This window comes from Cryptomeria japonica, chromosome 8 (assembly GCF_030272615.1).
Source record: "Cryptomeria japonica chromosome 8, Sugi_1.0, whole genome shotgun sequence".
NCBI classification, from domain to species: Eukaryota; Viridiplantae; Streptophyta; class Pinopsida; order Cupressales; family Cupressaceae; genus Cryptomeria; species Cryptomeria japonica.
This window is the reverse complement of record NC_081412.1, coordinates 571,185,381-571,211,442: the sequence shown is the minus strand read 5'-3', so window position 1 is coordinate 571,211,442 and position 26,062 is coordinate 571,185,381. Positions and strand designations below refer to the sequence as shown.

General features: G+C 36.4%; 1 long non-coding RNA gene across 1 annotated transcript in view; it reads right to left on the bottom strand.

The window, feature by feature from the left end:
• Nucleotides 1–1,951: 1,951 nt before the first annotated feature.
• The window catches only part of LOC131048160 (uncharacterized), a 37,872-nt gene continuing 13,761 nt past the window's right edge, over nucleotides 1,952–26,062 (bottom strand). Inside the window, exon 5 of the long non-coding RNA XR_009106369.2 lies at nucleotides 1,952–2,131. This is a non-coding gene — a long non-coding RNA (uncharacterized LOC131048160). The remainder of the gene's footprint in view (nucleotides 2,132–26,062) is intronic.

Here is a 26,062-nt window from a genome sequence, read left to right as displayed (position 1 = left end):
AAGCACTAATTTGGTTGTAGCCAGAGAGTAATGGCGAAATTTGTGGAATTTAGATTTACGTATGCCAGTCGCATTTGCTTGAAAGTTTCTAAGACTTAACAATGAATCCATTTTGTGCATCCTCTATAATTATTATATTTACATGCGATGAGATTTTGTCATGACATTTTATTAATTATTTCAACTGCTATGTGCATTCTCTATAGGTCGTGGTTTTCGTATTTTGAGAGACCTTGCCCAACCGTTCACTTGCCTTATTTCTACTTCCAGATTTCTTTTAGAAACAATTCAGGTGTATTGTCTTTTCTTACACATTGGTTTTTAAGACTTCTCTCCAGCTTCCCACGTGCTATGAAATGACATTCTTTTGGTGAAAATTTTTCAAGGAGTTTGCAATTTTGAAGAATTTGTATTTAGACCAACTAGTTGCATTTGCTTGAAATATCCTCAATCCTTTTCAACAAGCCATTATTGTTGATAACCTACCATCATTTTATTTTGTGAGATCAATGCCATAAAAGTGCTCTATCAATTAGCTTACATGTGCCTCCACGTTTTGCATGTTAGCACGACCAACTCAGTAACTCGGTCGATAATCCTATATGACATGCAGGCACAAAGAAAACACGTTTGCGCAGCCAACATAGGCTTAACTCTCATCTTAATAATATGGTTTAGGACGTCCTCAAGATAGCCACAATAGCCTCCATGCACGTCCAGTGATAAGGGTTGTTCGCAGGATTGAAAGAGATACATCAGCATAGTTAACATTGTAAAATTTTCTAACCTGCACAGTATGGATCTAGCAAGAAGAGAAGAGAAAAACTTGCAGAAGCAAAATCAGGAGAATAAATGAAAGCAATAAAATCATTTTCGTTATTACAAATCTCTATGATTACAAATGATATATAGATCATTGGAGCAGAAATTATGCACAAGATGCATGAAATTTCTGGAGATCAACTGAAATGGTAGAGAGAAAAATCCTTGGTTACGATTACATTCAAGCATGCAAACATACTTCTCCATAAGTTATGGAAGCAAACAAAATGTGTAAGCAAACAAGTATGTATTCATGTTTCTCCGTAAATCACATCTTATAAAAGAGAGCATGTGTAATCTAAGCTTCGTGGATCACGATAGGAACAAGAAGTTAACTGCGTTAACACCCCCCCTTAAGCCTAACTAAGGAGAGATATGGGTCTTGGCAACAAAACCTGATTAAGAACCCAATTACAAAGAAGAAAGGACAAAACCCAACTAAGAGAAACTCCTGACCATTATTCGAATTATAGAAGAAAGTATTATCGATGAAGAAGAACTGCAAATGAATCCACACTGCAACAGGATTGTACAGAATCATAGAAACCACTGCATGAGTACCTCTGAGATACTTTGGAAATGCAGTTGTACATATTCTGTATTGCTCAAATGGATGAACAAACAGGTACACGGTCTGTGAATGCAAAAACTGACCATCTGAAGACAGGTAGATATGGAATCTGCAGAAATGGCCTTCAAACTGAAGAACTGCAAAGATGACCTCCACTTTGGATGATACCATTGTTTATCCATTGCTCATTAATGTCCCACTAGAAAGAAACTCTGGAATCACTGAAGGATGGGACTCTAGAATCTCATGTAGTTAGGAACCCCGCTAGAATGAATATATAGGAGCAAACAGATTTGCAACATTGGAATCTCATGTAGACAAGAATTTAGAACAAAAGAATACTTTTGACTATCAATTGGAGGAAAACTGCATAGCAACTTTAATCTTCTATTTTATTAAGGAAACTTATTAAAAGAAACCTATACTAAATGCATTAAACAAAACTCCCATGCAAACTTTCTAAAAGTTCAATTTTTACAAAGCCCCAAATTTTCCAAATCTTTATCATATGGTGCTTTCAAAGCACGTACAATTTTAAACAATCAATATAGGCAAAAAACAAGGAGCATGCAAAAAATGAGGGGAAGAATATGCATGCATTTAGAAATAGAGATCTACATCAGCTTTTGTGATCATGGTAATCTTCAAAAATCTGCCTGCAAATAATTGTTGTGGCTCCTTCCTTCTAGCTCCAGGCTCTGATACCATGTCAAATTTTCTAACCTGCACAGTATGGATCTAGCAAGAAGAGGAGTAAAACTTGCAGAAGAAAAATCAGGAGAACAAATGACAACAATAAAATCATTTTCATTATTACAAATCTCTATGATTACAAATGATATATAGATCATTGGAGCAGAAATTATGCACAAGATGCATGAAATTTCTGAAGATCGACTAAAGTGGTAGAGAGAAAACTCCTTGGTTAGGATTAGATTCAAGCATGCAAACATACTTCTCTATAAGTTACAGAAGCAAACAAAATGCGTAAGCAAACAAGTATGTATTCATGCTTCTCTGTAATTTTTATCACATCTTATAAATGAGAGCATGTGTAATCTAAGCTCCGTGGATCACGATAGGAACAAGAAGTTAATTGCGCTAACAATAATTACAAAGGGTGCATAGAATGTATTTGTTGTTAAAGTTTTCGAAAATGCCAGACGTAAACCTAAATTCCACAAACTTTGCACTTTTTACGCTTTGCCCCAGGAAAAATGCACAAAAATAAAGCTTGTGATCCGCTTGATACAAGAAAAGTGTTGACAGAACGTCTAGAAGAAATGCTACTTCATTGAATGGAATAACTACAAGATTTGCAAAAAAAATGGTATATTGAAAAAGATTTAGAAACTTCGAAACAAATGCAATTTGGCAGCTTGTTGCAAGGAGATGGAGATTCATTTTAGCGTAGTTAGAGGCAGGGTTTCCATTCGATGTCTTTGTATAGAATGCGCTTGAACATAATGAAGTGTTTTTTCCTCAAGTTTGTTTAGACAATGATAAAGATCTTTATTATACAACAAATGCACTTAATGGTGACAGAGATCTTAAATGTGTTTGATAGAAATTTCAACAGGGAAAGTTTTTCTATCAACGCCTTACTTTGAACCTAAGGACCCTTATGGGCTAATTGCATTGTTGTTTGAACATAGGCTTGTAGTGTCTTCTAGTGTGGTCCTAGCATTCAAGAATAAAGGAAAACTTTTCATTACGACTAAAAATGTTTTCTACTATTTTCATTCATCGAGCATGGTATTTCTACATGACCAAGCTTGTGTCATCACAACAAAGTTGAAGGATATTAGTATCATGTTTATTGATGTTTTTGTTGCATTTGTCATATGGAACAAGTGTATAATGAATAAGAACGCAATAAAACCTTGAACTCCGTCAACAAAATGTACATTCAGCATTTAGTGACAATGGAATCCTTCACATTAAGGCAAGATGCAAATGGTGATAGATCAGACCACATTTACAAGAGATGTACGTGAAGCTTTAGAAATTATTTAAAAGATAAAATTCACTATGCAAAATTCTCAATAAAGGTTTTATCAGATTTGAATATTGCATTAGATTTCAACTTCTCAACTACAACGTGCAGGAGGTGTTGATTGAAGGTCATCTGATTTTGAATCTCTTATGATCTTCTATTATAGTACCATCTTGTGGTTACCTATGTGAAAAGTGTATCTGTTGATGCTATGCAACAAAGAGGACAAATTCAGGCAATGGTCGGTTCCAAAAAGACCCTTAAAAGTATCAAAGGCAAAGTTGCTGAAGATTGCAAACTACTTCAACAAGATATGTCAGAATTTAGATTTAATTTCTATAAAAGCTAGGTAAATTTTATCCTACCTTGTTTCTACAGGGTAGTTATTAGATGTGGTCAGTAAAGTAGTTATCTTAAGTGGGTACCTAATGTAGCTTAAGCTAAGTGGTTGCAAAGTAGTTATCTTCTAAAGTCTATAAATGCAAGGACACTCTTGCAAAAGGGAAACTGAGGAGAAATTCCTAGAAAGACATTTTGATGACTTTTAGTGTTCACACTTTCTAGCTAAGTCCGATGTCCCCATCTATTTCGGCAAACCTAGCTCCCAAGAATGCCTAATATGAAGGACAAAGGGGTATTGATCAGGATGATAATAAGTGGAAATCACATTGATGTTAAGGAGAGTGTTCTCATTAATATATGAGATTAAGACAGCGATAGGTAGCAAGTAGAAGATGATGAGTTCATGGGTATAAAGATCTTGACATCGAGCTTATCAATGCACATAAACAACGACGATTCAAAGAGATAACATATCGCTATCATAACTAGGCCAAAAGATAGCAACAGGAGAAGCGGACTATACAGCATCAGTTATTAGCATCGCTCAAGAACTGATTATGGTCAGCAATCTGTTGATTAATTATTCAATGCCTTGACAATCATATGTTAGGGCACCGATTAAAAGAATTATGGAATGATGCAAGTATGAAAGGTCATGGGACGTGTCTTTCACCAAGTGTCTTATCATTCCACAAATAAGATATAAAAGGCATTAACAATCTCTCAAACATTCATCAGGAATTCCAGAAACTTCAAACTCTTCTATAATCTAGCTATGATAGTATTGTTGGGTTTCCTTATATCATCACTGCTATTACTATCTGTTGCGAACTATGGAAGGTCAATACAAAGTCGAACAAACATTAAAATCAATATTAAAGAGACAGCACAACTGTGTGGCTAAGGAGAGATTCGTATAAATCATGAAGTAGTGCGATTAAGGGGGATTAAGGTTAAAATTTGAAGACTGCAATTACTAAATGAGAAACATAAAATTGACAATGGCAGATTTCTAGTTTGTAAGAAGGCAAGCATTAAGCGCATATGCAAGGGAAACATATTTCATAGAGCATAACGACACCGATCATCACAAAGTAACGCTAAACATAGAGCAATTAATAGTAAATTTAAAATCGGTGACTACTTTGCAAAAGGACATGTCTCATTTAAGGAGAGATATCTAATTGCATAAGGATGTGACTGTTCAATAAATATGAATATATAGAAGGAGAACTAGGGCAGATAAGAAAAAGGCCTTTGAAGACTTTTATTACTTATTTATTTCCAGATTTGAATCTTTCTAGTAGAGCAGAGGTTTACAATATAGCAGCACATATTTCAAGTATATACTTTAGAAAAGCTATCAAGATAATTTCTACTTTACAAAGTATTCTTAGAATTTTAAGTTGAATATTATAATGAAATGTCTTGAAATTTGATAAGATTATATCCGTCAATGTATTACAATTCTCACTTTAAGTTAAAATTGTGTTCTCGGGACTACATTAATGCAAATCCCAAATGGGGACATTATACTAAGAGCTTTTGAATGTGCATATATTGAATGTGCTTATGAGTTCTTGTTATCAATTTCTCCTATGCTAAATTGATAACCTCTCTGTATATTTGTGTGATCCATTAGTTTTCAATTCAAATTTATATGTAATTGATGAAACACAATCATACCATAGTATCTTCATTTGAAAGTCCTTAGGTAAGTTGTTTCTTTGTATGTCAAAATATGTTTTCTTTCTTTCATCAATATTACATACCAAAACTTTGTTTGTGCTAAAAGCCTCTTTGTAATCTGCCATCGTTTGTGAAATCTTGGTATTCATATGTCTACCATTTGGTTTTCTATTATTTAATTTACCTTTATTTAGTTTAGTTTTCCCTCCTCTATGTACCTTCATTTTAAAAGTACACAAATATCTGACAAATGCCATCATACGAGGGAGCTGCCCCTCTCAAACACAGAGGAAGATTGTACCTTCACCAAAATCTCTCCAACTATTGACACGTTTGTCACTAGTCTTTGTGAAAACAAGGTGTTTTAGAGAAACATTTGTAGTGACAAATCTGTTTACCAAACGGCTCCAACATTCACAATCCAGTTTTAGGTATCAAACCTTGGACACAAGACACAAAACCTAAACATAGGTTGTAGACTCTAGTTTTGGGTTTGCCTAATACAATTGTATGACTTTGTTTCAGAATAATAAAATATTCAAAATTCGAAAAATGATTGGGGACAATTTTTTTAAAGAGATATGCAACACATGGGTTTTAATGCAAAAGAATAAATTTTGAAAAGTTCAAAAATGGGGCTAAATCTACCACATATTAGAATTTGGTCATTGAAACCTAAAACATGCCCCATAACCCTTGCAACCTAGATCAAAGACCATGAACCCTAAACTTAAGATATTGAACCCTACACTAGAGGCAGTGGACTCTTAGACCAAATACCTTGCATCTCAAATCCTAGACCAAGAAAGCTATAAATTGAACAATAAGACCCAAGACCACGGACCCTAAATATAACATATTAGACCCTATACTATTGGATATTTTACTCCTAAAACATCTACTTTGCACCATCAATCCTAGACCAAGAAATCCATATCTTGAACCCCTAGACCTAAGACCAAGTTCTAGGTTTCAATGTCCAAATTCCAAGACGTGGGATTGTCAGCCCCATTTTTGAATTTGTCAAATTTTAAACTTTTACACTAAAACCGTTGTGTTGAGTATCTCCTTAACAAAAAGGTCCCGAGTATCTCCTAAACAAAAAGGTCCCCAATCATCTTCAAATTTGAATCTCTATCAAGTTTTTAACATAATCATTCATTGTATCAATCAAAATCATAGGTACAACTATCCAACTCATTGAAATTTACAAAAAATATTAAATGGTTAAATCCACAACACATGGTATATAATACTTTTATGTTAATGTTGCTACTACTAGTTTACCTAATGTTACATATTTTTAAAGTCAAAATAGCATTTTTGCTTTCAATAAGCTCAATTCTTTCTCAAGAGATTTACAATAATAAATTTAGAAGATTTCCAAAAACAAATTCACTCATTTTCCATATTTTAGTTTATCTTTTCCATGTTGAAAAATTAAACAAATGATGATACACAATGCCGAAGATAAAAAAATTCAAAGTTAAGGTGATGTTAGTTGGATTTTAAAACCTAAACAATTCTTGCAATCATCAGCTTCACGTTGTTAATCTTTGTCGTAATTTTAAAATCCAGACTATAATAAACTATTGAAATTTTTTATAGATTTCTATAGATATTTTAAAGCTAAAGTTAGAAGTGTTGGATGAATGGGAACTTGACAAAGGTTCTACCTCGCCAAATCTCCATAATTACAAGTGCATCACTTACACATGTTTTAAATTACTTGTCATAACTTCAACATGAACTAACAAATTTTAGGTTTCCAAGATATCCAGAACATCCTTTGCCTCTGAATCACTTCTATTCTACACCAAAATGGATCCTAAGCGCATCTTTTCCCCAAACACTCATATTTGGTCAACCTTTAAAATATTTCTATTCTATAGTTTTCATCATCACAAGCATAAAACCTAACACTAAGTATTGTAAATTAGCGTAGGAAATTAATTATTATAACTTCAACACAAACTAGGTACAAATTTTAGGTTTCCAAGGTATCCAGGACATCCTTTTCCTCTGAATCACTTCTATTCGACACCAAACTGGATCCCACGCGCATCTTTTCCCCATACACTGTTCTTCGGTCAGCATTTCAAACATTTCTATTATAGAGTTTTCATCATCACAAGCATAAAACTGTAATGAAAGGAATTTGCCACCTCAAGGATGACGAATGCTCAAGGACAAATTATCCTTCCGAATACCTCTGTGAACTGGCACTAAGATGAGCCAGTGGATAACAGATTTATACAAGGAGCGTTAGCCACCCAAGAAGCGTCTTTGAACGAAAGCGTCTTTGAACGGCTCTACAAAACCTCTGTCTACGAGACGAGCACACAGAGCTAGGACACCAACACCGTAGGTTGTTGTCCTGTACAAACGAAGTGTAGAGTCCAAACAGAAAGTTCTGGATGCAATGACAGAACTTATAAAGTAGCTAAACAGTACTGAAAACTATGAAAAATATAGATTACGAAGTAGAATAGAGAAAATACTAGAGAATGAAGAAATCTCACAACCCATCCACGTTGTGAAGCCTCTGGCAAGATAATCTTTCCTTCACGGAGTTGTGCCTACACACATGCAAGAGAGAATATGTTGCGGGTTGTGTTTTGGAGTCTTCCTAAGTCAAACCCCCATTTTGGTGTTTCCACCTCCACGGACAACCCAAAAAGCCACGAAAAAGGAAGATGATGAAGAAGATAGAATTAGAAATGAGATAAATAAATGCAAGATAGAGTTAGACTACTGCCCTAGTGCTTGGAAAATATTGGCATGCTTGGTAAACTTGGTAGATGACGGTGCTGCAACAATGGTAGTGGTGTCTCCAAGAGCTTCAATCATTAGGAGCAACTCTCCAATCTGCCAAAAGATCCTCCGAAAATATCCCAAAACCAAGGATATAGGCTAAGGGACGAATCTAAATATTTGTGGCCGCACAAGGAGGCATTACGATTCCTTCTTGGCGTGGCTCGTAACATCCCAACGGCCACCTACTACCTGGCATGTTGGCGGCACGGTAATGCACGGCAGAGATGTCTCCACACCACGTCTTCGTCCTGCAGATCTGTCAGATTGGCAAAGTTGGTAATGCCTCCAGGGAAGCTAACATGGACTTCTTCGGTAGACAAAAGGACAAATTGGCGAACCTGTCCTCCCAACAGCATGGTGGAGGCACGGCATGTCGCTAAAGGTGATGAGGGTGATATTTTTGACTCTACATTTTGCCCCCAATTTAGCAAGCATACCTACATTAAGAGATGCAAAGCTAAAGTAGGAAAGATAGAAAAGGTGAAGAGAAAATATCGCGATAGGGAAGCAAATGCGCATTGATCAGACGAAGTTGGCCCCGACAATATGATGTTAGAATTTTGGAATAGAAATCAATACTTGGAACATCGGCAAGACGGTAGTTGTAGTCTAGCCTGATGGATGATAAGATATGATAAAGAAGTTGGAACAAAGCACAACAAGAACAAGCCTCGCCATAGAGGAAATTCCCTGATGACGAAAAGATACAAGATCGGGCGGTCGCCATTGGTACAAGATATGCCGATATGGTTGGCATGATGCACCATGCTGAGAGCCATATGATAGGGCGTGAAAAGCCGATATATATGACCATACAATAGGACAAATTCCAACACTGATATGGATAACCATATGATAGGGCGAAATGATATACCGACATGGGTAGCTAGGGGCATGGGTAGCGACATGCTAGATTTCCATGTGATAGGGCAATTGGAATTGGAACATAATAGATTGGCCTCTACCAAGGCAAGAAAAATGATGCAGATTGGAAAGATGATTTATCCCCCATGTAGGAAATCTTTGGAACAGATCAAGTGGTTTGGCCCCCACCTAGGTGCACATGATAAAGCAAATGCATGAAAAAGCATAAAAATAAAGGCACAAATACAAAAATGATGATATGATGGGCCCCCCATAGAATGATATGAATGGAAGGCATGTCATTCTAAGGAGAATGAGGAGTTGTGGCACATCAACATAATGAGATGTTTCCATGGAATGCCACCAAGACATAGTGACACATAAATGCCGACAACATCAAAAGATGCAATGCAAGTGGATAGGGGGATTTGATAGTTTGGCATCGGAACCCATAGGAGTTTCAAAAAGACAGAGTATCACTACGAGATGGGTCTATAGTCGTAGTGCCAAAATTATCGGATCTGAAGAAGAGCACAAGAAGACAAAGATAAGAGAAAAATCCGGCATGGAAAAAAGCAAATAATGCCCCCAATGTTGTGCATCATTCCCGAATGTCAAAAAGCAAGATACAACCAATAGGAGGTAAACAAATACAGGAATGTGTACGACAAAAAATCCCCTGTAATCAAGCACCTACTAAGTAACTAGGGTCCTTCAAGAGAGCATAATAGAGAAAACAGTCAACCTCCCATATCCAAGTACCTACGAAGTGACCTAGGTCCTCCAGGAGAGAATGAACAAATAAAGTAAGCACGGGGGAACACAAACATACACATATGCAAGCGGATGGAGATGAAAAATAAAGGTCCTAACGATCAGCCCTTAGGAGGGGATCCTACTGCAGGAGATCATTGTCCTCAAGAATAGCCTCATCCTCCCAATCTAGATCATAGGGAGAGGGGAGCGAGCTCAAAGAGGGACTATTGCAAGGGTCGTATCGAGTGTCTCACCAGCAACGAGAGCAAGAGACAAAGCAGCAGCAACATCTTCGTCTTCAAGCACAGAGGAGGTGAGGGTCAACAATTGTGTGAAGATCGTAGACAAGATGGAACAAGAACAGGATTGTCGGCCTCGGGAAGAGGGGCAGTGACGAACTTGGGAGAAGGTGTGGCCTTCTCGATTATGCAAACGGAAACAAGAAAACCAATAGGCACTGAGGCTGAAAAAGGAAGGGATGAAGAACATACCTGTGTTGGCCGACATCGTCATAATTTTGTGACAAGGCTGATGTAGAGCATCATGGACCCTCCCACAATCACATTGCAACTTATCATTCTTTCTTCTTCAAAAACTCAACTCTTCTTGTTTCACCTTCCTTCACTAGGCTTCACCAAGATGCCCGAATAGAACTCAACCTCACCAACTTGTTCCAACACTTCCTAGGGTCTCTACATACCCTATTCCACTTTACCCAATAGGTTTCACTCACCCTATCAACTGGTTCTCTCACAAACACTTACTCGGGTCCCTAAATAGGCCAATTCCCTAGTAGCCCTATTCGGCTGGTAATCTAACCTTTACTCAAAAGAATCCCAAAACATTTGCAAAACAAATTACATATCCAGCACCTGGCTACACACCAACTAGGCCCAATTAGCCCACTTTTCCAAAGCAAGTACCCACAAATGGTACGACCACAACACCAAACCAAAAAACAATCTTGACAAATGTTTCAAAACAATAGATTTTCCAGGTTTCAAGGTGAGACTCACTCATTTGATAGGTTAGATACTAAACCCTCCTTTTTAGGCCTTCTAACCTAGGGCTTTCTCAAAACCACTCCTCCATTCACTTCCAGACTCAACCAAGGGTCATTTCACATTGTATTCAACCCCAGCAGACATATTCCAGCATAAAACACCACCTTGTTAAGCTACTTCTTCTGCAGCCATACTCATGCCTCCAATTTCATGTTTTTCCTCACTCAATCTCTTACCCTAGGGTATCAACACTTCATCTCTGCGTTATTCCCTGCACATGTAAGGTTAGAGACACATATAATACAATATTCCTAACCCATTCCACAAACCACATAAAGTGGAATGGGTCAAACTTCCATTTTGGCTGTCAAAACCCTTCCCAAAACTGTCAATACACTGCTGTTACAAGACAGCCAATAATAAAATACAAAAGAATGAAAGAAACCTCCAAAATCAATGCAAGAAGAATGTTAATGTGTTTCTCTTCCACAATCCATGCAAGTCCAATCAAATTTGGTATTGTACGGACTGTTGCTTATCAAAGCAAAGTTTAGATTTTACACAAAACTGCAGTTAAACTGTGTGTTTCTATCATCAGAGTGTTTTTTGTACATACATTTCACTTCTTCCCTCAACGTGTACATGGACATTAAAACACTTTTGAACCCTCTCTTTCCTTCCTCAAATGCCCTAACTGTCCTCTTAACTAACTAACCGTTGGGATGACAATTTTGCATTTGCCAACTTTTACAACTATAGACTTCTTGTCTTTATTTCTAACTCATGACCACAAGATGACTACATCTAACATATTTGAGACAAAAATGACTCAAATACATGACTTTTCCCTTGGTCTCTCACATTTGACCATATTAACCCAAATTGACAACTTTACATACTTGCCATCATTTTGAGCATTCTTGACAACATTTGAGTAACTTGACTCTAGCACTTTAACCATTACATTTTTTTCCTTTATAGGTCTTATGGCACCAACCTAGGTTATAAAATGACATTGTTACATTGCATTAGACTCATTATGACCATTTCATCAATGAGGTCTCATTGGACCTTGACGGCTCCTACACCAAAGGCCCTGCTCGAACTTGCGTTTACACGGGATAGAAGTGTCGGTCCTCCTGTCGACCATAGCAGGCTGAATGACAGGAGGAAAGCTGTGATGCTAAAGGGGCTACAAAACAAGTGGAGCAGTGAAAACTACATTGAAGACCAACTACACGTGCGGCATATCCCAAGGCACGGACAAGGGTGGAGTGTTCAGTACAGAGTTGATAAGAGGAGGCTCCAAGGAAGGAGCAATGAAGACCTGCACCCACTTAGGGGGAGGATCATCAAAGGTACCTCGAGCAGCAGTAAGCGAAACTGAAACTGATGCAAAAGCGGGAGCCGCCGAAGGAAAAGCTCTAATATAGAAACGTTGGAGGATGCACCAACGAACTGTAAGGCAGCGTCACGCACTCGAGCTTGGGCATATCGAAAGCGTTTACACTAGTTTCAATAGAGTTGGGGACCACCAACCGCACCATGAGATGAATCAGGAGCATCATGCTCCATAGGAGAGGCCTCTAGGATCAGCTCAAGGACAGCAAGAGGCCTAACCAATGAATCAGGAGGGACATCTTTAACAGACACCACATTCACAGTGACGCGCCCGACCTCGCTTCGCTCAAGGAGCGAGTGGAGGAATAGGAGGATTCGACATGGTCTGTGAGGTGAATGTGAGCGGAGACGAGGGAACCCGAGATGAGTGCTACCCCTTCGCATAGCAAGTGGCCTAGAGATATCGGCCATGATGGGAAGGTCAAAGGGTGGGTGGGGCGCAGACTTTGGCAATTGAGTTGTCTTTCATTTGGCTGCACTAGGTGCAACTGCAGGAACAGAAGACACCACTAGGGTCTTCATGCTCCTAGGCGGACGAGGAGGTCTCGATGCGGGAGCGAGTTGAGGCTCAACCCCCTGTGATGGAGGGACATGTGGCACAACCCGTTCCAAGACTGGGATCTCAGGTGCAAAGGTTGATGGAGGAGGCGTTATAGATACAGCAAGTTGCGTCGATGTAAAAGCCCACTCCACCGTCTTGTATTTATAATGCACACGGTATAAAACGTTGCCATGAGGAAGCATGGACCCAATCGGGGCAAGCAAGAAGTGATCCAAACAGAAGTCCCCACAAGCAATCAATGGTTGATAGCGAATATCCTGGACAACATGCACTGGGCCTTCGTGAGGAAACTTTAAGCACTTGTGGACCACTGAAGGAACCGCCTCCATGGCGATCAACCACGGGATCCTGAGTCTGCCTCGAAAGAGATCAGCTTCATGGATGATAGTAAAAACCAAAAACATCGCCTTGGGGCCTACCGTGACCATCAAGGTGAGGGTTGCCTAGTGGGTTGATAGAGAATCCATGGTGGGTCCGCAATGTAGTGCGACACTCATCATAGACCAGACTATGCCATCCATTTAGGAAGAGTGTCTCCTCTGTGACTACATCGACTCTGCTTGAGGGGTCAACCATCACACCCGTGACAATTTGACCATTCGATCAAGCAAGGATATAAAGAGGAGCAGGCTCTTTGAAATATGGGGCATTGAGCGGTGTGAATGAGATAAGAATGTCAGACACCTTCCCCTTCTGAGCAAGGGGGTAGACGATGGGGATGACGATCACCATATTGACATTAAGGGTACCATCCAAGGCCGGATCAGAGGTAGAAATCACATTTGTTGAGTGCAGAGGAAATGGGTTGGTATAGATCTGCAAGTTACTATTTGTTTTATCTACGAACTTGTTCGACTTGTGTTTCCTTGGATCAATTTTGATAGCCCCACTATTGATGTCATCTTGGACAATGTGTCGTGACCAGGCACACGATGGTAATGACAATACTTCGACCTATTGAACCAACAAGGGTAGGGTTGGCTATCTGACAAAGGTTTAGGCTCAGATGGGGTGATCAAGTTGTCTTGCAACAATCATTGCATGATACTCGAAAAAGACTCATTCAATTTTGTGAAGATTGAGAGGCAACAATTTGAGGAGTAGCTACTACATTAGCCATGACTTTATTCCTCTGAGACCCATCTGAGGATGTACCAAGAAAGGACCCACCACGAGGGTTTGAAGAAGAGTCTCCAAACTACGTCACAATGTGCTGATAATCGGTCAAGGTAGAGCACATGCTGGCAAATTGTTGGTTGCGGGTTTCCTATGAACATGCGCTGCAAGTCATTATCTGACAGGGCAAAGGGGATCTTAGTTGAGATCGCCTCATATCGTGAGGTAAAATCCATTACCTTCTCATTTGGTTTTTGCTTACAATGAACAAGGTCGGATATTGTGACCTTGCTGCCTATGTTATCTTGAAACCTCTTGATAAAGATACCCATTTGCTGGTCAAAGGTGCGAATGGAGTGGTCAAGCAGAGAATTGTACCACTCCAATGCAATCCCTTTGAGGGAACGAGCAAATAGCTTAAGGAGAACAAAGTCCAGATTGTGATAGTCATTGCACATGGTCATAAAGTAATCGATGTGAGTGTTTGGGTCACCATCGCCACTGAACCTATCAAATTTCAATGAATCAGCAACCGTTGGAAGGATGGTATTTAGGATAGTGATGTCTAAAGGGCTCTTCCTATAGTACGCGGGTGCAGATGATTGACTGGAAGCAGAAGCAAGAGAAGCGAGTTGCAACTGAAGTTGGCCCATGTTCTGCAGTATGGTAATCAAAACCAAGTTCATAGGTGGAGGAGGTGGTGGTGGAGTTGCACCACCTTTGCTGCTAGACATGTCGGCTAGCATGGCACTGGCAGAGCCAACCACAATATGGGTAGCAGCAGAAATAACAATCGAGTCAATGGCCATACCCGTGTAACCTAAGGGAATAGAGGAGGCACCGGTACTCGAGATGGTGGAATCCACCATGTGGGATCCCAATCCCCAACCCCGGGATGCTTACACCGACCTGGGGCTCGAATGGATCAAACTAGGTGTCCACAAGGGATATAACGGCTAGGGGCACATGGTTTTTAACAATCATGGATAGTGCCCTGGACATCTCTAGACCTCTCCTGTCGGATATCAACATGTCTCTCAATGTGCTAACGACATTCACGGCCTGGGGGAGGATGTTCTCTCGATTCAGGAACCCCTCAAAATCTCTCAGATTCTGCTCTAAAGAATTGACCTGCTCAAAATCAATAGGGACAATAGAATCATGATCGATAGCAGGAGGGGAAGACGGGGTAGAACTTGTAGGAGAGTTAGGTTGCAAATTAGAAGGAGAAGGCCCCCCAGTCAGAATAGATTTCAGACTGTGAGAGGTCAAGAACTCATTGGGATCGAATGACAGTTCACCCTACTTGGGGCCGGGTAGAGGAGGACTGTAGCGATCACGAGGGAAGCTCTTCCTCGATGACCTCCTGACTATGGCTCCTGTCGCAATTTGTGTCGTATCATAAGTTCATCGATAACCAAATCATAGAACAAGGACACCTATGCAAGTCTTTGAAAAAAGATGTACGACTATTTTGTTTTGATGTGTTTAAGATAAAAATGTGAAAGGGTAAAAGATTTTTGTTGTTCTTGTTTTTTGTTCTGTTTTTTATTTTCAAGTTTTGAAATGAGTGATGAAAAGCAAAACAACTATACCAAACTAGAAAAAGAAATCAAATAAAGCAACTAAGCTATACTAGGAAAAGCAAACACACAAATTCCCCTTTCACGTCGAGTTAACCAAAATGGGATGGAGGGAATTTGTCACCTCAAGGATGACAAATCCTCAAGGATAAATTATCCTTCTAAATACCTCTACGAACTGGCACTCAGATGAGCTAGGGGATAACAAATTTATACAAGGAGCGTCAGCCACCCAAGAAGCGTCTCTAAATAGCTCTGCAAAGCATCTATCTAGGGGATGAGTGCGCAGAGTTGGGACAACAGCACAGCGTGTTGTCGTCTTGTACGAACGGAGTGCAAAGTCCGAACAAAAAGTTTTGGACACGCTGACAAAACTTACAAAGTAGATAAATAATAGTGACAACTATGAAAAATACAGATTACGAAGTAGAATAGATAAAATAATAGAGAATGAAGAAATATCACAACCTGTCCACGCTATGAAGACTCCCGCAAGATAATCTTCCTTTCACGGAGTTGTGCCTACACATAGGCAAGAGAGAAAATGTTGGGGGTTGTGTTTTGGAGCCCACCTAAGTTAGACCCCCGTTTTAGTGTTTCCACCTCTAGGGACAACCCAAAAAGCAACAGGAAAGGAAGATGATGAAGAAGATAATAAAGAAGAATGTAAGAGCAAATACAAAGACAATGTTATGCTATTTAGTAATCGGAAAATAAAGGAGATATTGGAAATGCAAGATAGAGTTAGACTACTCCCCTAGTGCTTGGCAAATATTGGCATGCTTGGTAAACTTGGTAGCTTGACGGTGCCGCAACAATGGTGGTGGTGTCTCCAAGAGCTTCAATCTTCAAGAGAAAGTCTCCAATCTGTGAAAAGATACTCTGGAAATGTCACAAAAACAAGGATATAAGCTAAGGGACGAATCAGAATGTCGATGGCCACACAGGGAGGCGTTACGATTCCTTCCTGGCACAGGTCATAACGTCCCAACGGGCGCCTGTTGACTGTCAAGTTGGTGGGACCGTAGCGCCATGCCGCGTCTTCATCCTGCGAATCTATCAAATCGGCAAAGTTGGTAACGCCTCCGGGCAAGCTGACATGGACTTCTTCGATGGACAAAAGGACAAATTGGCAAACCTATCCTCCAAGTAGCGTAGGGGAGGCACCACATGTCACAATTGAAACTAAAGGTGATGAGGGTGATATTTTTGATTCTACAAAAACCTAACACTATGTATTGTAAATCTGGATAGGGCTGAATAGAAGTTTAAAGTTTATATGGAAAAATATTTTTCTTCAATTACACAATTTATTAATTACATATATATATATAGGAATTCACATGGGACATTATAGAAAATTTCTTGTAATATCTTCTTAAAGATACAAGTTGGTTTAAAAACTCAAACAACTACAACCAATTTCTCATATCTACTCACACACATTAAACTATTTTGGTGGGAAGTAAAAAAGGATTGGTTGTTTCTAAAGGTATCAAGGACCTCCTTCTCCTTCGAGTCACTCCATTTCTATGCCAAAAAGGTTCTTGAGATCATTTTTTATATTGACTCCCCTATTTGGCTAACATTTTAACATAATTTTCATGTTTTCTATTACAAAGACAACATAATCACAAGCATTAAACTCAACTTCACCACCTACATAATCAATCTAGAATTTGGGTAGAGCCAAATAAGAAAAATTTACATGCAAAATAATTGCTTCAATTCACACTATAAATAACATAAATATATTTTCAAAATTATATTTTCTATTATAAGAAATTTCTTGTAACAATTAAGATATAAATTGATTTAACTACTCAAACAAATAATTAACCGGTTTCTAATAATATTTATTAACATGTATGAATAGATATAAAAAATTTGTTAGGTCTTTTCTTTAAATTGTAGTTACAAAAACTTATTATAATATAATATACAAAATATATATATATATATAGATATTCATTTTAACACAATTTTAATACTCTATTCAACCCTACCCAAATACACAATGTGATATCAAAGTCGTATATCATCCCGTAGACGATAACGTTGCCATTTTGTTAGCCTCTAGATATCAAATTTAAGAAAGATAACGAGATTCGAGATCTCCATAATTACCACCATCATGTTGTGGTTTCCTCTAGACTGAGCTAAGATTTTTCTTCATTTTCCTCGTAGCTTTTATCTGAGTTAGGTTTTGTTAGACAAGGAAAGACAATGATACCAATCCTATTGGACGTCTTGCTAACTATCGATTATAGTGTTAACATTCTAAAGAACAACAGCCACACTCTAAAATTCCTTTAAATCTGTTGTATTTTAATGTCTGTACTATTGGGTGTTGAGCCCACACGGGACTTAATGATGCACTATTGCTAAATGTGTTGGGTATATGAATCCCAATGGTCACATCACTGTTTATCTTCCCCAGACTATTCATTTCATAACTGATATGTTTATATAAATGGCTTTGTGCAGCCCATACATGATGTAATGTAGAATTTATATCGGTTAATGTGATAGATCCCTGCTTTGAGAGTGGACGTAGGCAATTTGCCGAACCACTATAAATTCGTCTCGTGTTCTTGTCTGATTTTCTTTTCTGCTATTTTGTGTTTATCTTATGTTCTTCTCTGCTCATTTTAAACTAACAAAATGTACCGACAAAGGTTGTGATTGGGTGTGTGCCGCTGATTATTGAGGACTTAAAATATGCAAGAAGGGACAGACCGCGAGATATTTGACAAGATGCCTCAAATAAATGTGTTTGCTGGATATGCACAAAACGAATTTGTTGGAAAGACGTCGAGACTTCTAATAATCTTTCCCAGTATCCAAAGGTGATGTATTAAAAGAGACCCCTCCGAAAAAAGCATGAACGTCCACCTAGACACAATCTAAATGAGAGTTTTTGTCATATTCTGGTCGAAAATATTGTAGCAGATTTCTGTGCAAAATATAGAGGCGTTCACAATAAATGTGTTCTGATTGGCAGAAAACCTCGAAGACATTTGGTCTCTTCGATCACTCACTGCTTTCCAACGTGAATAAACAAATTGCTCATTTAGATCATATTAAAGTAAATGTTGCAAAAAAAAAAATCATATCTATTGTCTGTTCAGCTTGAAATAGTCCAAATAGGTAGGGAGACACCTTTTGAGAATGCTTATAAAGATAGTGATGAGCACAAAATTCGTTCATCTTCCACATAAATGTCTGATCATGGTAATCAAAGGAGAATTGATGATACCATGACCTGCGGAGCCTTTGAACGTTATAAAAACACTAGCTCTTCTCATGCGCTAGGTTTATTATGTAATTCTGCTGAGGATACTTCAAATTTTGTTTGTCAATTCTGCTGATGATACTCCAAATTATTCATCAAGAATTTCTTGAGGAAATTAAACTTGCTTCTAAGGGGGATATTTTTTACACCGAACTTGTTAATTTTTTTTTATCATACAATAGTGGATTGTTGAATTGATCATGTCTGCATTTATTATCAGTTTAGCAGCCATAATCTAACTGTGGTTTCTCTATATAAAGGATTGGTGATGGGTTGTTATTAATTCATAGAAACTAGAAGAAAAATTGATTGCACAAGAAACATATGCACTAGTTCTATTATTTTGGTGCATGTCGAACAAGTTCAAATAAATATTAAAAGTCTCGACGAGTACATTTTAGCTACAGAGAAGCATACAAAGATCGGCAAATTAGCTATTTCGAGAAGATGTGATCCAGATCTATTAGATGGAGAATGTGATAAAGGCAATAGCACCTCTTTATTTGCACATGTACACTAATTCGCTCCATTATTCTGCAAACATGTTTATCATTTAGATATTTCTTAGCTTTTGTGTTACAAGCCTAGATTACATGTATGGCTTATTCATCCTTATCTCACCATCAAAATTATTTCTCTTTGTAACCAGTTTAGGACAGTTAACGAGAAGATTTGAAATTTATTGAAGGCGACACACGTAGTAATGAAGAAAATCTTGATGATGTATTAAATGATGACACATATGATTCAAAGAACGCTTTTATAGATGACGAACTAGATGAATTTTTTTTTTAGAAAAGCCAAAGATAAAAGTGTAGTGTTTTCGTTATCAATAGAGGTAAGTATGAGAATGGTCATGGAACAAAGATTACTAATAATAGAAAGAAAAACAGAAAGAAATAAGTATGAAAATAAAAAAGAAAAATATAAACAAAGAACCTAACAATAAGATTAAAAGAATCATGAGAATATCTTTTAGTAGAAAAGTCAAAGAGAAACCGCAGTGTTTTCTTTATGAGTAAATGGAAGTTTGATAGTGCTCATGAAACCAAGACTACTAATCATGGAAAGCAAATCAGAAAGAATTTAAGTTTAAAAATAGAAAAGAAATATAGATAATGAAGCTAACAATAAGAATCAAAAGACTTGAGAGAGAGAAAGGGAAACAAAAATAAGAAGGAAGAGGGAAAAGAGAGTCGCAAATAGAAAAGCTAACATAAAGAAACAACATCATTAATTAACCAAAAAAACAAGTTAATAAATAAATATAGAGAGAAACAATTACATTTATCAAAATGAACAGAAAAAATAACAAAAAGAAACTAGAGAAATAAGATGAAGAGCAAATGAAATAAATAAAATGTAAGCAAATAAATAATGAATGAATACGTGAGAGAAAGCCTAATAAAATAATAGCATAAAAGACAATAAAAAACACGAGAGAAAAAAAAAAAAAAAAGATTAACTAATATAGAATTGGAGATAATAAAGTAATATAAGGATTCAATGATACTAAACATACACAGAAAAACAAAAAGATTACGAAATGAAAATGAGAGACAGAAAGCCAAATAAAAAAGAAAGACAAAAATAAAATAATAAAAAGAATATGAACTAATAATAAAAGATAGAGAAAAAATACAATAAATAAACTTAGAGAGAGGAAAAAGAAAGATAATGTGAGAGAATCAAGAAAAAAAAGAGTGAACAACACAACAAAATGTACAAGACCTAGGACATTTAGAGTGTTGAATACAAGGGAGAGTGTTGAATACAAGGGTCTAAGATCTAAGGTACAAACAATAAAATAAACGGTTAATTGTCCATGCACCAAGGTATAATTTCTATAGTCAAGCCTCTATGATCTTCAGTACAAATACGTGATGGATCTTGATGAATGGTTTCCAATCTTAAGTCCAATGTCCATTATCCAAGGTTTAGGATATCAAATTTAGGATGCAGTGTAAAGGTGAAAGTTTTTGAGAATACCATTCAGAGTGTAAGATCTAAGGTTCAACATGCACAATCTAGTTTTAGGTTTCAGCACTTAGACACAAGACCCAAGGCCTAAAAATAGGTTGCACAAAATAGTTCTAGGTTTGTCTGACACAAGAATGATTTTGTTCTAAAACAAGAGATTAAAAATTTCAAGATGACTAGGGCCCCTTTCGTTTAGTAGATACTCAACACAAGGGTTTTAATGCAAAAGCTTAAAATTTGATGAGTTTAAAAATGGGGCTAACAATCCGAGATCTTATGATATTTTAAGACCCAAATTGTAATTAAATATTGAAAATCTCTATAGATTCCTACCCTACCCGAGATCAATGACTATTCAAAATGACCTTAAAAAGCCTGATTTTAATAGATGTTTAAAAATAAAAGCTAGAGGTGTTGAGAGAAATGTGAACTTGTCGGAAGTTCTACCTCAACAAGCCTTGGTATTTAAAGGTGGACCCCTAACACAAACATTTTAATTTACTTATAAGACTTATATAGGAACTAACAACAAATTTTAGGGTATAGAGAACCAAATTTTCCTCTGAATCACTTCAATTCTACACCCAAATGGATCCTAACCCTATCTTTTCCCTAGACTCTATTGTCTGGACAACATTCTAAAACCATTTTTACCTCTTCTATTACAGAGTTGACATGATCACGAGCATAAAACATAACACTATCTATTGGAAATTAGAGCAAAGCCAAATAGAAGCTTAAAATTTGTGTAAATATAATTTGCTTGAATTACACAATATTAGTTACATAAGTATATACAGTAGTTCCCGTCCTATATTATATAAAATTGCTTTTAACAACTTCTTAAAGATACAAGTTGTTTTAACAACTCAAACAAACACTTAGCATATTTCTCATATCTCTCACACAGGTTAAACTATTTTAGAGGGAACTAAGAAAAGATCGATGATTTCTCGAGGTATAGAGAACCGCCTTCTACTCTGAGTCACTCAATTTGTTACATAAGTATATATAGAATTTTTCATCTTAGATTATATAAAATTTCTTGTAACAAATTCTTAAAGATACGAGTAGTTTTAACAACTCAAACAAACACTTAGCATATTGGTCATATCTCTCACACAGGTTAAACCATTTTAGAGGGAACAAAGAAAAGATCAATGATTTCTCAAGGTATCGAGCACCACCTTCTCCAAGTCACTCAATTTCTACACCCATGAGAACACCTTTTTCAAGGACTCCCCTATTTGACCAATATTTCAACACCATTTTCATGTTTACTATTAGAGAGCCATCATCATCGCATGCATTAAACCCAACTTCATCACTTTTATGATCTAATTTAAATTTGGATAGAGCATAATAGAAAAAGTTTGTATGGAATAATACTTGCTTCAATTCACAATATAAATTACGTAAGTATATACAAGATTTTTATAACTTTTATTATAAAATATTTCTTTTAACAATTTAGATATAAGTTTTTTTAACTACTCAAAAAAATTAATAACCAATTTCTAATAATATTTGTTAACATGTGTGAGTATATATGAGAGATTGTTTAAGTATATATGTGTGAGAATATATGTATATATATAAATACTTGCGAGTATGTATGTATATGTGTGTGTATATGTATAGACACACACACACATATATATATATATTTGGAGACAATTTTAATCTTCTATTCAACCCTACCCAAATTCCTAATGTAGTATCAGAGTCGTATATCATTCTTTGGTGAATGCTACGAAACTTCTTCCTATCAACGGAATGATTGCCACTGGGTTAGCCTCGGCTGTCACATTAAAGAAAGGGAATGAGATTCAAGATCTCTACAATTACCACCATCATGTTGTGGTTTGCTCTAGACTGAGTTCAAATTTGTGTTAATTTTAGTTTTAGCCTTTATCTAGTTTAGCTATGTTGGACACAAAAAAAAATATACCCTTCATGTTGAACCCATGTTACCCCGAGTTTTCAAGACGGGGACGGGGAAACGGGTTTCCAAAGCGTTTTTTTCGGAGCAATCGATGATAAGATACAGCTATATATATAACATTGTAACGCAAGAACAATGTTATAAATCATAGCAACATAATAAATTTATAAATCAAAGATTCTAAAATCATTGAATCAATGGCGTTTAGGGATAACACTGTCAAACGTGTTGCGAACAGTCAATTATAATCTGACTATTCTGAATAACTAGCGTTGTAATCTCAAATTACTGTAAATTTGTTTTATATTAACGTGTGCACTGTTGGGTGGGATACCCACATAGGAGTTAGTGATGCACTACTGCTAAATGTGTTGGAATGTGAAGGACTCTTAGCAAGCAGTGGTTGGGTCATCATGGCTATTCTAGCTAGCAATCATACTTACTATATTTAGTAAGTTGCATTCAAGTAGGACTTTGCAACTCGGTTGTTTTAGGCTGCTCGGAGTCATGTTTGATGTATAGTTTTGAGATTGTTGTAACTCTGTAATTCTTGAGAATCAATACGATAGACAAAATTTGCCCATGGGTTTTTACTAGTATATTTTTACCGGGTTTTCCCACATAAATCTGTGTGTTATGTGTTATTGTTCTTCTTTACAAATTTTCCGCACTTGTTATTTTTCTCATTAAATGTGCCTATGGAGGTCGTGGTTGGGTTTGTGTCACAGATAGTTGAGTACACACATTGAGCTAGGATTTCGAAGAAAGGCCAACATTTCTAAATGTGAAACGAGGACAAACCGCATGATATTTAACAAATTTCCAAAAAGAAACATGTTTGCAGGATATCCACAAAACATATTCGTTGGAAGGACCTTAAGACTTTTTCCAATATCCTCAGTGCCTGTGTTAAAAGAGATCCCTCCGAACAAAGCATGAACTTCCATCTAGACATAAACTAAATGAGGGTTTTTAAATTATTTTTTATGTGCAAAATATAGAGGCGGTGACAAGAAATGTGTTCTGATTCGCAAAAAAAACTCGAAGATTCTATTAAAGTAAATGACGCTAAAGAAAAAATATCTAAGCTTTGTTTAACTAGATTCGTTGTTCATCAGCATCGATTGAAGTCTAATGTAGAATAAATTGATCGAAAGGATCATATGATAGTAAAAGTTGCAACAACTCTATTGATTGTTGAGATACATCTAGAGTTATCTTTTGAAGTGGGCTTATCGTTAATTAGTACCAAACAATCTCTATACTTCAGTTAGCAAATATAAAACACAATTTAATCTCGAGGGTAGAAATAGTCCAAATAGGCAGAAAAACACCTTTTGAGATTGATTATAAAGGTGTGGATGACCTAGAAATTCATTCATCTTCCACAGAAATGTCTCACTATGGGAGTTAGAGGAGAATTGATGATACAATAAGCTCTAAAGCCTTGCAAGGATATAAAAACACTTGACTAGATCATGGAATTGAAGATGTGTATATTTATTATCAATTTAGCACAAACAAGCTAACCACGGGTTATCTAAGTAAAGGATTGGTGATGTGTTGTTTATGATGCATAGAAATTGGAAGAGATATTGATTGTCAAATAAATATATGCATTGTTTGTGTTATTTCGATGCATGTCGAGCAAGTTCAAATATGAAAATTCTCACCAAGTAGATTTTAGTAGCAAAAAATATATAGAGATTAACAAATAATGTTTTCTTCGTAAATAACATCAATTTTATACTTTTCTGAGGATAAGGTAATGCAAATATATCAGATGGAGGATGTGATAAAAGCAATGGCACTTGTTTTATATTCATATATATAGTTAAGAATATTGGGCATTCATAAAAGATGTCTTGAGTAGTTATGAACAAAATCTTGATGATGTACTAAATGATGAGTTATATGGTTCAAAGAATCTTTTTATAGACGAATAGCTAATGAATATTTATCAGGAGAAAAGTCAAAGAGAAAGCACAATGGTTTCTCCATCCATAGAGGGAAGTTTGGGATTGCTCATGGAACGAGGACGACTGATAATAGAAAGAAATACAAAAAAGAGAGAAATAAACATAAATATAATGAAAGTAAAGTAAAAAACAAAAAAGAATGGAGTTACAAAAAGCTAACAAGAAAAATTAAGGGAATCATGAGAGGTAAAGGGAAATAGAAATAGAAGGGAAGTGGGGAATGTGACTGGCAAAGAGAAAGGTTAAGATAAGGAAACAACATATAATAAATTTAGCTGACCAAAATAAGGCAAATAAGATACACAAAGAGCATGATGTTAAAAATGAAAGATTAATAAAGAGAAAGAAATAGGTATAGAAAGCAGAAGAGAAAAAAGTTAACAAAAAGAGACTAGAAAAATAAGAAAAAAAGCAAATAAATGAAATGAAAAGTAAGGAAATAAATAATAAATGAGTTCATGAGAGAGAAAGGGCTAACAAAATAATAGAAAAGAAGAATTCAAAAAATGAGAAACAAAAATAAAAAAGATTAACTAATACAGAAAAAGAGATGGTAGAGTAATACAAGGATTAAATGATACTAAACGTACAAATAAAAACATAAACATTACAAGACATGAAAATGGGAGGGAGAGAAATAAACAGGAAAGGAAGACAAAAAGAAATAAAAATAAAGAGATATTTTGAGTTAATATAAACTAGTCACAAAGGACATAGAGAAAAAGAAAAAAAAAGTAAACCTAGAGAGAGAGGGAGGGAAAAGATAGATAATATGAGATAATTAAGAAAAATAGTCCATGCTCCAAGGTATAGTGTCCACAGACAACTCTATGGGATCTTGGGTACAAATACGTTGAGCATCATGATAAATGGTTTCTAATCTTAGGTCCAATGTCGATCATCCAAGGTTTAGAATCTCAAATTTAGAATGTTGTATAACGATAAAAGTTTTTTATTCTAGAAATTTGGAATGAAAGATATAGGGTCCACCATTAACAATCTACTTTTTAGGTTTCGACCCTTAGATACAAGATACAAGACTTAAAAATAGTTTGCACAATCTAATTTAAAGTGTGCTTGATTCAATAAATGATTCTATTCTAAAATAACAAGATTCAAAATTTCAAGGTGATTGGCAACCCTTCTATTTTAGAGATACTCAAACACAAGGATTTTTTAATGCAAAAGTTTAAAATTTGATGACTTTGAAAATGGGACTTACAATCCCAAATCTTAGAATTCGTATATTGAAACCTAAAACATTGACCATAGCCCTTACAACTTATATTGAAGGCCACATATCCTAAACTTAAGATATTGAGCCCTATACGCAAGACACT